This window comes from Phocoena sinus, chromosome 2, assembly GCF_008692025.1.
Source record: "Phocoena sinus isolate mPhoSin1 chromosome 2, mPhoSin1.pri, whole genome shotgun sequence".
Lineage (NCBI taxonomy): Eukaryota > Metazoa > Chordata > Mammalia > Artiodactyla > Phocoenidae > Phocoena > Phocoena sinus.
This window is the reverse complement of record NC_045764.1, coordinates 75965879-75980076: the sequence shown is the minus strand read 5'-3', so window position 1 is coordinate 75980076 and position 14198 is coordinate 75965879. Positions and strand designations below refer to the sequence as shown.

The 14198-nt window shown below is 37.8% G+C and overlaps 1 long non-coding RNA gene across 1 annotated transcript in view; it reads right to left on the bottom strand.

Annotated features, from left to right (window-relative positions):
* The window catches only part of LOC116749560, a 30272-nt gene extending 16813 nt beyond the window's left edge, over positions 1–13459 (bottom strand). Inside the window, exons 1-2 of the long non-coding RNA XR_004348637.1 lie at positions 13432–13459; positions 494–563 (exon numbers count right to left, since the gene is read on the bottom strand). This is a non-coding gene — a long non-coding RNA (uncharacterized LOC116749560). The remainder of the gene's footprint in view (positions 1–493; positions 564–13431) is intronic.
* Positions 13460–14198: the final 739 nt, after the last annotated feature.

Here is a 14198-nt window from a genome sequence, read left to right as displayed (position 1 = left end):
CCTTCTAGGCAGAATTAATCATTCCACACAGTGTTTTGACGACTTCTCCTCATTTATAGCACTTAAGCTAGACTATGAGCCTTTTAAGAACAGGGATCATGTTTTATTCATCTTGATTTTCTTGGCAATATTACATGATCATTGGCACTTTAAATGAACCTAATATCTACTTAGAGGAATTTTTTTAAATACCTATATTATGTGGTAAGTTATATTGCTTGCCTGTCCTTTAAATAAGTAAGTTGAGTTATTTAATCAGTTTTCCCCTTTAGCATAAAAGTTATATAGGTAGAAGGAACCAAAATCCTTAATCTGTTTCCCCCTACCCCCTGACTCCCCTGATTTTCCGTGGGTATCATCCTGTATCCTCCTAGGCTGCTTGGGGAACAGCAGCCTCAACAAAACTAAAGTAAGCAGCCTTGTTCTTTCCCCATCTCATACCCTTTTTACAGGGTCTCTTTCCTCACTTTATATTATCCTGTGAAGTACATACCTATTAATTTGTTGGAGCTGAGATTTGAAGCCAAGCAATCTGACTCCAGAGACTGTGCTCACAAATATATCTGGAAGGGGACAGATAAATCTAGGTCAGGTCTGTGTTCAAATTCTAACTCTTGACTTTTTAAGACACATCTGTTTCAAACCCTGCAGAAATCTTCAAAATCAGGCCTATTAGCCTCCTTTGTACTCACTAGTTAAAGCCAGTTAATTCTGCACAGCCTCTTTTCTCAACTGTAAAACAGAATCATTTCTCTCTCTTAAAATTGTTATAAAGATTAATGTACTTAAATTGTCAAATACATAATAAACACCCAATAAATTATAACAGATTGTGGATAACAGACTAGGGATAACTTTTTTCTTACCAGCCAAGAACTTTAAACGTGAAAAAACACCTCTTTAAATTAGGAAGGCCCCTTAATCCTTATAAAAGTAAACATTTTTTGATTCGCTCCCAATTATAATGCTGATCCTACCATAAGAACTGAGATCAACCTGGACTCTGAATGGCCCAGAGTGAAAAACATGGAACGAACAAAACTTCAGAATACATAAAATAATATAATCATAAATTCCAGATAAGACTTTGGAAATTGTGACATGTTCTCCCTGGAGATTCATTAGTTTACTCATTTATCAAGGAAGATTCAGGAAGTTAGACTTAATAGGAAGGACCATATTTGGACAGTCAATGATCTATCTTTAAAGCTATGGCATTAAATTTTAAAATTAAGTGCAGTAGAAGTCAAGAGCATAGGACCAAGAAAGTCAGCCAGGCTGAAGTCAGCACCTTCAACGATGTCAGGGTCATGTAGGGGATTTTCCTTCTACTACCCTTCTAAGTTCTTGCCTGGGGCCTTGTACAGAAGACAGATTAATAAGAGAAAAACAAATTTATAATATGTTTACATGGGAGATAGGGAAAAATTAGTAACTCACAGAGGTAGCTTAGAATTCTGGCTTAAATACCATTTCAGTTAAAGACAAAAGAAAGTGTGTGGAGAGTAAGGTTTGTTATTGCAGATTAAAGTCTTTAAATTGGTGCCTTCTCCATTGATTAGATTCTCTTGTGATTTAGTCCTCCTCTTTCTGGTAAAGGAAGATTTCCTTTATAAGTATAAATTTCCATTACAAAAAAGCAACTTTGTTTTCAGAGCTTCTGTATCTGCTATTTCTCCAAATAATTCTTATTGCAAAGAGGCATATTTTGGGGTGGCATATTCTGCTACCCGTCAATCAACTCAGGCAAAAGGTGATAGCATTTAAAGGATTCTTCATCCTTTTGAGGACTTTTCTTTGGGCTGCCAACTTTACTAAATAAATCACTATAAAGAAGTGGTGATACTTTAAATAAAATATAGTAGCCTCTGAACCCTGGCATTCCACTGAATGTCCTAGTCCCTAAAATATGGAACTAACTGGTTACTAATAAGTATTATATCAGCAGTACTCCCTATTTATTGGAATATTATCATGTATCAGACATTGAGCTGTTTATATTCTTATCCTTACTTAATCCTCACGAAAATTTTAAGAGATTGATACTATCACAGTTAAGGAAACAGAAACTTGAAAGATTAAGCAACTTACAAAAAGTCAGTGCTAGTGGCAACTTGAAATTTAAAACTGAACCTGTCTAATACTCTATAGTCCATTCTCTTCACAATTATGGAAGCATTCACAAATTTGCATACCTAATATGTTCCAATGACCTCCTTCGTTTTTAAACCACTTCTTATATTTCTGATATTTTTCATCTACATTTCTGGTATCCAATCAAAATTTTAAGCCTGGGATCACTAAAGATTTGCTCCTCTTCTAGATGTGTCATTGTTTTAGTCCTTACAGTTAGGTCTATGATCCATTTCAAGTTAATTTTTCTTTTTAATTGAATAAATTTGATGTGTAACACTATGTAAGTTTAAGGTACACAGCATGTTACTTTGATACATTTATATATTTAATATGATTGCTCATAATATGCTTATATTACATAATTATAGTGCAATATTGTCTATATTTATTACACTGTGCATTAGATCTCTATGGCTTATTTACTACTTGTTACAAGTCTATACCATTAAGCACCATCACTCTTATTCCCCACCCATCACCGTCCCCTAGTAACCACCATTTTACTGTTTTTTACAGTTTCAATGTTTTTAGATTCCACATGTAAGTGATATTGTACAGTTCTTATCTTTCTCTGTCTGACTTATCTCAGCATAATTGGCTCAAGGTCCATCCATGTTATTGCAAATGAGAGAATATCTTCCTTTCTCATGGCTGAGTTATATTCTGTTGTTAATGTGTACATATCTTTTTTATCCATTTATCGGTTGATGGGTATTTGGGCCATTTCCATATCTTGGCTATTGTGAATAAAGCCACGATAAACATGGGAGTACATATATTTCATCTGAATCCTGTTTTCATTTTTGGGGGGGTATATACCCAAAAATAGAATTGCTGGATCCTATGGTAGATCTATTCTTAATTTTTTAGAAACCTCCATATTGTTTTCCATATTGGTTGGACCAGTTTACATTGCCATGTATAAGGGTACCCTTTACATCACATCCTTACAAGCACCTGTTGTCGCTTATCTTGTTGGTGATAGCCATTCTAACAGGTGTGTGATGATATCTCATTGTGGTTTTGATGTGCACTTCCCTGATTAGTGATGTTGAACACCTCTTCATGTGTCTGTTGGCCATTTTGATGTCCTCTTTGATAAATGTCTAGTTCAGCCCATTTTTTATTTGGATTGTTTGGGCTTTTTGTTACTGAGTGACCAAGTTATTTGTATATATTGGATATTAACCCCTTATCCAATACATGGTTTGCAAAAATTTTCTCCCATTCTTTACATTGTCTTTTCATTTTGTTGTTTCTTTTGCTGTGCAGAAGCTTTTGAATTTGATGTAGTCCCATCTGTTGATTTTTTTTCTCTTTTTGTTTGTGCTTTGGCATCATACCCCCAAAATTATTGCCAAGATCAATATCGATGAGATTCTTCCACATGTTTTCTTCTAGGAGTTTTATGGTATCAGGTTTTAAAAATTAAAAAAATTCATGTTGAGTGAATTTTTCTGAGTGGCCTGAAATATAGGGGTCCAGTTTCATTTTTCTGCATGCATTTTTCCAGTTTTCCCAGCACCATTTGTGGAAGAGACTGTCCTTTCCCTTCGCGTATTCTTGGCTCCCTTGTTGAATATTAGTTGATTGTGTATGTTGGGGATTAATTCTGGACTCTCTATTCTGTTCCATTGGTCGACGTGTCTGTTTTTGTGCCAGTACCATACTGTTTTGATTACTGTGGCTTTGTAGTATAGTTTGAAATCTGGAAGTGTAATACGTCCAGCTTTGTTCTTTTGTCTCTGGATTGCTTTGACTATTCAGGGTCTTTTATGGTTCAACACAAATTTAGGATTGTTTCGTCTATTTCTGTGAAGAATGTCTTTAGCATATTGATGGGTAATGCACTGAATCTCTGAATGGCTTTGGGTAGTATGTCCATTTTAACAATATTAATTCTTCCAATCCATAAGTATGGGATATCATTCCATTTGTTTGTGTATTCTTCAATTTCTTTCAGTAAAGTTTTGTAGTTTTCATTATACAGATCTTTCATTTACTTAAATTTATTCCTCAGTATTTTATTATTTTTGATGCTATGTGAATGGGATGGTTTCATTTCTTTTTCAGATACTTCAGTGATTTCGTATGTTGATTTTGGAAGGCAGCTATGCTCAACACTATACCACCAACGCTACACTGTCTGTTGATTTTGTATCCTGCCACTTTACTGAAATTGTTGACTAATTCCAAGTTTTTTGACCAATTCTTTGGGACTTTCTATATATAGGATCATATCATCAGCAAATAATGACAGTTTCACTTCTTTCTTTCTGATTTGGATGCCTTTTATTTCTTTATCTTGACTAACTGCTCTAGCTAGGACTTCCAGAGCTATATTTAATAGGTGTGGTGAGACTGGGCATCCTTGCCTATTCCTGACCTTAAGAGAAACATTTTCAATTTCTCACCATTTCATTTCTAATTTCATTTGAGTCATCTCTTTTCTTCTTAGCCTAACTAAATGTTCATCAATCTTGTTTACCTTTTCAAAGACCCAGCTCTTAGTTTTGTCGATTTTTCTGTTGTTTTTATGGTCTCTATTTCATTTATGTCTCCTCTGACTTACTATTTCCTTCCTTCTGCTGACTTTGAGCTTAATTTGTTCTTTTCCTAGTTCCTTGAGGTGTAAAGTTATATTATTTGAGATCTTTCTAATTTCTTAACAAATGTGTTTATTGCTATACTTTCCTCTCAGAACTGCTTTTGCTGCATTCCACAATATTTGATATGTTGTGTTTTCATTTTCATTTGTTTTGAGATAAATTTTAACTTCCCTTTTTCTTCTTTGATCAAATGAAGTGTGTTGTTTAGTTTCTACATATTTGTACATCTTCTCACTTTCCTCTTATTGTTGATTTCTATTTTTTTTTACCATTGTGTTCAGAGAAGATAGTTGGTATGATTTCAATCTCCTTAAATTTACTAAGATTTGTGGCTAATCATGTGACCTCTCCTGGAGAATGTTTCATGTGCACTTGAGAAGAATGTATTCTACTCCTGTTTGGTGTAATGTTCTGTCTATTAAGCTCACTTGTTCTAACATGTGGTTCAATTCCAATGTTTCCTTGTGGGTTTTCTGTCTGGAAAATGTATCCCTTGCTGATAGTGGGGTTTTGAAGTCCCTAGCAATTATTGTATTGTTGTCTATTTCTCCCTTAAATCTATTATTAATTGCTTAATATAGTTCGGTGCTAGGGTGTTGGGAGTGTATATATTTACAGTTGTTGTATCTCCTTAGTGTATTGACCCCTTTATCATTATTTAATTACTTTCTTTGTCTTTTCTTACCCTTTATGATTTGCAGTCTTCTTTTGTCTGATATAACTATGACTAAACCCATGTCTTTTCATTTCAATTTGCTTGAAATATCATCATCCATCCTTTCAGTTTGACCCTATGTGTGTCTATAAAGCTGAAACGAGGACTTCCCTGGTGGTACAGTGGTTAAGAATCGACCTGCCAGTGCAGGGGGACACAGGTTTGAGCCCTGGTCCGGGAAGATCCCACATGCCGCAGAGCAACTAAGCCCGTGCACCACAACTACCGAGCCCGCATGCCACAGCTACTGAAGCCCGCATGCCTAGAGCCCGTGCTCCGCAACAAGAGAAGCCACCACGATGAGAAGCCTGTGCACGGCAACAGAGTAACCCCCTCTCGCTGCAACTAGAGAAAGCCCGCATGCAGCCAAAAAATAATAATAATTAAAAAAAAAAAAAGAATCTGTAATTTGAAAACTCCCTGCAAACAAAAGTCTAGGACCAGATGGCTTTCCTGGGGAATTCTACCAAATATATAAAGAAGAACTTACACCTGTCGTTCTCAGACAATTCCAAAAAACTGAAGAGGAGGAAACACTACCAAATTCATTCTGCAAGGCCACCATTACTCTGATAACAAAACCAGACAAAGACACCACAAAAGAAATTACAGGCCAATATCTGCCATGAATATAGTTGCAAAAATTCTCAATGAAATATTAGCAAACCAAATCCAACAATACATAAAAAGTATAATACACCATGATCAAGTTGGATTCATTCCAGGGTCGCAGGAATGGTTCAAGATACGTAAATCAATCAACATATGTTGATTGACATTAACGTTAACACCACATTAACAAAAAGACAAATCTGCATGATCGTCTCAATAGATGCAGAAAAAGCATTTGACAAAATTCAACATCATTTATGATCGAAAACTCTCACCGAAGTGTGTATAGAGTGAACATATCTCAACATAATAAAGGCCACTTACAACAAACCCACAGCCAACATAATACTCAACAGTGAAAAGCTGAAAGCCTTCCTACTAAATTCAGGAACAAGACAAGGATGCCCACTGTCACCACTTCTATTCAACATAGTATTGGAAGTCCTAGCTACAAAAATCAGACAATAAAAAGAAATAAAAAGTATCCAAATTGGAAGGAAAGAAGTAAAACCATTACTATTTGCAGATGACATGATACTTTATATAGAAAACCCTGAAGTCTCCACACAAAAACTATTAGAATAAATAATTTCAGCAAGGTAGCAGGATACAAGATTAATATACAGAAATCTGTTGTGTTTCTATACACTAATAATGATATATTAACAAAAATAAACAATTGGGCCCTAATTAAACTTAAACGCTTCTTCACAGCAAAAGAAACCACAAACAAGATTGAAAAGACAACCCTCAGAATGGGAGGAAATACTTGCAAATGAAGCAACTGACAAAGGATTAATCTCCAAAATATACAAGCAGCTCATACAGCTCAATATCAAAAAAACAAACAACCCAATCAAAAAATGGGCAGAAGACCTAAATAGACATTAGGCTGAGTAAAAAGCTGAAACTCATTAGGTTGGGTTAAAAAAAAAAAAAAAAAAAAAAGATAGTTTTAAACTGAACAGTTCCCAGAGGTACGCAGGGCAATAAGTTCAAGCTTCAACCAGCCAAAGCAGAGTTCTGAGTGATCAACTAGCGCATACATTGTTGACTACAAAGAAAGCACCCCACAGTATTATGATTAAACTACCCCTTGAATGGACAGATCCTGAAAACAAAGCTCATATTTATCAAACTGATCAACAAATAACTTAAATGCCTTATATTCCTTGAAGGAAGACAACAAAATCCATATATTCAACAATACAGCATTCATAATATTCAGCATCCAGTCAAAAATTATTAGACTTGCCAGAAACCAAGAAAATGTGATCCCTAACCAGGAAGAAACCTCAAATGAAAGGGATTGTAAGAGATGTTAAATTAGCAGACAAGGACCTTAAATACTATTGTATATTTATGTATTTAAAGGCAAACATGAAGATAATGAAGAGAGAAATCAAAAATATTTTTAAAAAACCAAATAAAGCATTTAGAGATTTAAAAAAATATGTGAAATAAAATTTTCACAGGATAAGATTAACAGTGGATTAGACATTGCAGATGAAAAGACTGGTAAACAAAAGCAAGAGGATTAAATGAATAAAAAAATAAACAGAAGTTCAGTGACCCTTGAAGCAACATCATCTTAGAAAATACATGTAAATGAAGTCTTAGAATAACAGTACGGAGTGTAGAAAAAACAAAAATGATGGCCAAAATTTTCTTATTTGATTTTTTAAAAAAGTTACAGAGCCACAAAGCTCAAAAATCACAAATAGGAAATACACACACCAACACACATCATAATCAAATTGCTAAAAACCAGTGATAAACAGAAAATCTTAAAGCAATCAGGAGAGGAGAGGGGGAGGAATATCTCATCTTTGCACCTTCTCACCCAGAATACTTGTTAAAGTTATCCAATAATGCAAGACCCCTAGACATTGGCTGGCGCCTTAGTAGCTGTCACCACATAACACATGCCAAGGGACTGATACTTTGGACAAAGGGCTCACTGCGTTGTACCAAAGAGAGAGATTTCTTTGGTGCTAAGTCCCAACCCAGATCCTTTGGAAAGACAGCCACCTAGGAGTAGACCATGCCCCTTCCCTTCCTTTTCCCATAACCACCTAAAAGGTTGGCACTATGAGTCATCAGGCAGAGACACAAAGTGAAAGCTGTGGCTTCCCCCATGAAGCAAAAGGCAGATCTGTAGCACAGTAGTTTCCATCTTTCAAAAATACCATGGTATTTCTGCAGCACAGCAAAGGGATTAGTTTAAACCTAACTTAAGCCAAGCGTCCTTAAACCAGACAACCATTGCCACGAGAGAGGTCCCTAACCCTAACAATACTGATTTAAGGCTCTCTGGAGGAAAACAATATGAGCAGAATAAAGGACCTCCCCCCAGTATATCCAGTGTCAAAGGAAGGAAGGAAAGGAGAGAAGGAGGGAAGAAGGGAGGGGAAAAGGGAGGGACAGCCAGTTTAATGAGAGACATAATGGTCTCTTCAAATAACGTAATTTTACTCTAGTCTGCAAATAGATGCCTAAATGGGTCTCTATCTTGCCCCAGGCCTTCATCTCTCTCAAGTCTCCTTGGATAACTTACACCTTATAGCAACTTAAAACAACTTTCCAATGCTTGTTCCTATCTTTAGAGGCTATGTCTTTCCTCTATGTATATGAAGACTCATTATATATGAGGCCCTTTTAATAATGTCTCCCTGTATCTTTATGGATTTTCAATCCTGCCCCCCACCACGTTAAGGGTAGGAAACTAGATCAAGGATGCATAGTCCTTTTGGACCCATTAACTGTGGATTATCTGTCAGGCTAGGCACCTGCCCATCGGATAGGGAACCCTTTTGAGCTTGAACTTCCACTACCTGAAATCTTCTTCAATATCCAGATAATAAAGGGGTGGGTAATTCTTCTGAGCTCTCACTCCAATCCCCTCAAGGAAATAAAAATGAGTTGTCCAGGGTCATTTCCATAGACAGTGTGGACTACCAAGAAGGGAAATAGAAAATCCCACTTAGTGAATGAAAATTACATTCAGAGATAATAATAAAATCAACACCATATCCCATAATAATGAAATCAAAATCAGTATCAGGCAACAAAAGCCTGCCAAGTGCAGCTGTGCACCATTCCATTGGCTATTTGTTTTGTTACTTTTGGTCTGTGTGCTTTTGTTGGTTTGCAGTCTGGAGGCCCAAACCCTCCAAGTAAGTCACTGTTTCAACCAAACACAGCAAATGTTGAGGCCTGCATACCATCAAGTGTGACTAATGCAAGCTCTGCAGCCCAAAGGTCCTGCCAGCTTGCCTGCCAACAATCAATCAAACCAACTAATAAAGCAAAAGGCCCATAATAATTGGCTTAGTTGGAGGACCTGCCTGCAGTTTAATTCTAGATCTCTAACTACCTCAGCCATGGATATTTAAATAACAAACAACCTGACTGTTAATAACATGCACCTAAATCAGGCCATAAGATTTAAAACCTATTTGTTGCAGAATTCCCTTCGTCCCCCACCTGGGGAAAACCTTGGACTGTTGGGAGTTTTTAGATTTGGCCAGCCCTATATGGGGGTTTAAATGTGCCAACTGGGTTCTGGTACTTTGGCCCAATTATGGCAGTATCATGGATGCCAGCATCTCTTTTGCTAGCTGTGTACCCACAAAGCTTCTTGACTTAAGCTTGCAAGTAAAGCTCCCAGGCCCAACATTGCCTTCAAATTCCACAAGCGGCTTATTCTTCTTATACCATAAAGTCAGAAAAACGTGAGCCCTATCAATCTGAGTGGGTATCCACTTACGAAGGACGCACCAGTCCCACATCCCAGATGCCATTGCTGTGGTCCAGGAGTTCACCACTAGATGACATCGCCTCAGACACCATCTCTCCTGTCCAAGATCTGCGCATCAAACGCTGAGACCACTGCCCGAGCTACGCCCATGGGTGGCCTCTCCTAAGCCACTGACAAATTAGACACAGGTCACTTATTGCTTCTCCTCTTTTGCTATGAGGGGTCCTATTATGCTTGCTGTTTATGTGGCCCATGACCCTAGTATACTCCTTGCTCTCTGCCAAAATATATACCTTTATACTCCCATGTCTAATGGGAAACCCTGTTTCCCAAACAGCACTACGATCTGTGTCATTCTAAAAATTAATGATAATGATTGCCTTCCCCAGGAGGCAACTACCTCATATGAGCCCACTCCCCATTGCATTCTCCTACTCCCCCCTCTGGCTTGCCACTTCTCACCTTGCATGTCTGACCATGGCTACCACACTACCCTTGCCCCTTGGTTACAAATACTACTGACATTTATATATACCTTATTGAACTCTCAGTTCATTCTCTCCCAACAATATAACTGCAGAACCTACCACCATGACCCAAGAAATACACTAAGATATTGTCATGAAAAATATAACTTAGACTTTTAACATACCTGACAACTCCAAGATACTGTTAGAGACCTCAGAAATTTCAGATGTTTTCACGGCTAATGCCATGTAAATGGGGAACTTAGTTATGGCCAGCCCATTAGGACTCCTTGTACTTCTGTTTTCTTCCTTTTCACTCTCATAATAAAATATTTTCTATGCCATTCAGGGCAACTTATGCTCTACTCTCTAAAATTCTCTACTATTCAGGCCACTCAAATGTCCCAAATAACTGAACTCGAAACTGATGATAAGACATTAGGGGTCAATTGTAATATTTTTTAAAATGCTATCTTAAGATATTTTTTATTGAGGTATAATTGACAGATAGGAACTGTACATACTTAAGGTGTACAGCTTGATGTTCTGACATTGTGAAATGATCACCACAACCAACTAATTAACATATCCGTCACCTCACATAGCTACCATTTTTCTTTTCTTTTCCTTCCTTTGTAGTGAAAACACTTAACATCTCTCTCAGGAAATTTCAAGTACACAATACAGTATTGTTAACTACAGTCACCATGCTGTACATGAGACCTTCAGAACTCATTCGTCGTGTGTAACTGAAACTTTGTCCCCTTTCACCAACATTTCCCTATTTTCCCCTTCCTTCTGTCCCTGGCAACCATCATATTCTCTGCTTCTATGAAACTGGCAATTTTAGGTTCCATATATAAGTGAGATCATGCAGTATTTGTCTTTAAGTGTCTGGCTTATTTCACTTAGCATAATGTCTTTCAGGCTCATCCATGTTGTACCAAATGGCAGGATATCCTTTTATAAGGCTGAATAATATTTTATTGTATATATGTGTATACAAACACACACACACACACACACACACCTTCTTTTTTTTTTTTTTTTTGCGTTACGCGGGCCTCTCACTGTTGTGGCCTCTCCCATCGCGGAGCACAGGCTCCGGACGTGCAGGCCCAGCGGCCATGGCTCACGGGCCCAGCCGCTCCACTGCACGTGGGATCTTCCCGGACCGGGGCGCAAACCCACGTCCCCCGCATCGGCAGGCGGACTCCCAACCACTGCGCCACCAGGGAAGCCCCACACACATCTTCTTCTTTATCCATTCACCCATCAGTGAACATTTAGGTTGTTTCCAGGCTACAATAAACATAGGAGTGCAGATATCTCCTCAAGATTCAGACTTCATTTCTTTAAAATATATATCGAGAAGTTAAAAACACTATCTTGATCAATTTTAAGCCCCTGGCTAGTGGCAAGTCAGTTTCCCTTCTTGAGTGGCTAAATCCACACCCAACCACTTCCCTTACTGGGCTCTCACACTCCAGGCCACTATGCACCCAACCTAACTGCCGTGGGACAAGGTACCAGACAAGTAAGACAGTCCCTATGCCCCTAGTTAAATCATTCAAGTTAGCCAATCCACAGAAGAGTCATGAAACCTAACTGACCACACCTCATTTACCATATATAGGATGCCCCCTACAGCTCTAATTTGTTGTTACCCTGTCCCTGGGTGCAATCTCTCGTGGTACTGCATGGTAGCTTTTTCTTGTTCAGCGCTGTAAGTAACAGAGTTCTGCCTTTCATCTATCCAAGTACCATTGTATCCCACCATCAAAAGAATCTTTAAATGTTATAAACAATTAGAAAACGGGCTATAAAAAATGATCTAAGCTTCTACCTTAAGAGGAGAGAAAGAGCAAATGGAACCCAAGTAAGCAGACAGAAATAATGAATGATAAGAGAAGGAAAAAACGGATAGAAAATAGACAAATGATAAAGAAAATAATGAAACAAAAAGCTGGTTCTTTGAGGGTAGAAAAAATTGTAAATTACTTTAGCCAGGCTGACCTAGAGAAAAAGAGAAAAGACACACATGCCAAGAATGAAAGAGGAGACATCACTAGAAATCCTACAGCCATTAAAAGGACAATAGGGAATGTATTAATAATTTTCTGCCAATAAGTGTGATCACTTACATAAAATGGATAAATTCCTTGAAAGACACAAGTTACCAAAATCAGTTTCAAGATGAAATAGAAAATCTTAGTAGCCTTATGTCTATTTAGAAAATTGAGCCTATACGTTTAATACCTCCTCAAAAGAAAAGTCCATGCCCAAATGTCATCACTGGTAAATTCTATCAAACATTTAAGAACAAAATAACACCAATCTTACACAAACTCCTTCAGAAAAAGGCAAAGGAGGGAACATTTCTCTATTACATTTATGAGGCCAGTAATACCTTCATAAGCATTATAAGAAAAGAGAACTACAGGCTAATATTCCTCATGGAAACAATACAAAAATCTTTAACAGCAACAATAACAACAACAAATGAACAAAGAATGAAGACTCAAACTTTCTGATTTCAAACCTTGCTACAAAGCAACAAAAATAAATATGTTACTGTCATAAGGATAGATATATTGATCAATGAAATAGAATTCAGAGTTCAGAAATAGAACCATATGTCTATGGTCAGCTGAATTTGACAAGGTGCCAAGACTATTCAACGGGGAAAGGATTATCTTTTCGAAAAATGGTGCTGAAACAACTGATACACATGCAAAAAAATGAAATTTGACCCTTACCTCATACCATATAAAAAAAGTAACCCCAGGGCTTCCCTGGTGGCGCAGTGGTTGAGAGTCCGCCTGCCAATGCAGGGGACACGGGTTCGTGCCCCGGTCCGGGAAGATCCCACATGCCGCGGAGCAGCTGGGCTCGTGAGCCACGGCTGCTGAGCCTGCGCGTCTGGAGCCTGTGCTCCGCAATGGGAGAGGCCACAACAGTGAGAGGCCCGCGTACCGCAAAAAAAAAAAAAAAAAGAAATAGAACCATATGTCTATGGTCAGCTGAATTTGACAAGGTGCCAAGACTATTCAACGGGGAAAGGATTATCTTTTCGAAAAATGGTGCTGAAACAACTGATACACATGCAAAAAAATGAAATTTGACCCTTACCTCATACCATATAAAAAAAGTAACCCCAGGGCTTCCCTGGTGGCGCAGTGGTTGGGAGTCCGCCTGCCGATGCAGGGGACACGGGTTCGTGCCCCGGTCTGGGAAGATCCCACGTGCCGCAGAGCGGCTAGGCCCGTGAGCCATGGCGGCTGAGCCTGTGCGTCCAGAGCCTGTGCTTCACAATGGGAGAGGCCACAACAGTGAGAGGCCCGCGTACCGTAAAAAAAAAAAAAAAACAAAAACATTAACGCCAAACTGATCATACACCTAAATGTAAGAGCTAAAACTGTAAAACTCTTAGGAGAAAACATACTGGTAAGTCTTCATGACTTCTGGTTTGGCAATGAATCCATAGAAATGACACCAAAAGCACAAGCATCAAGAAAATGTAGATTGTACTTCATCAAAATTTAACACTTTTGTTTATCAAAGGATACCCTAATAAACTGAAACAACCACCAACAGCATGGGAGGAAATATTTACAAATCATATATCTGATAAAGGACTTCTACCTAGAATATATAAAGAATTCTTACAACTCATTAAAAAAAGGCAAATAACAATAAAAAATGAACAAAAGGTCTGAAGAGACATTTCTCCAAGGAAGATATACAAATAGCCTATAAGCACTGGAAAAGACGCTCGGCTTTATAACTCGTCAGAGGAATACAAACCAAAACCACAACGAGATACCATTTCACACCCACTAGATTGGCTAGAATAAAAAGAGAGTAAATATTGTAAGAAAAAGGAAAAATCAGAACTT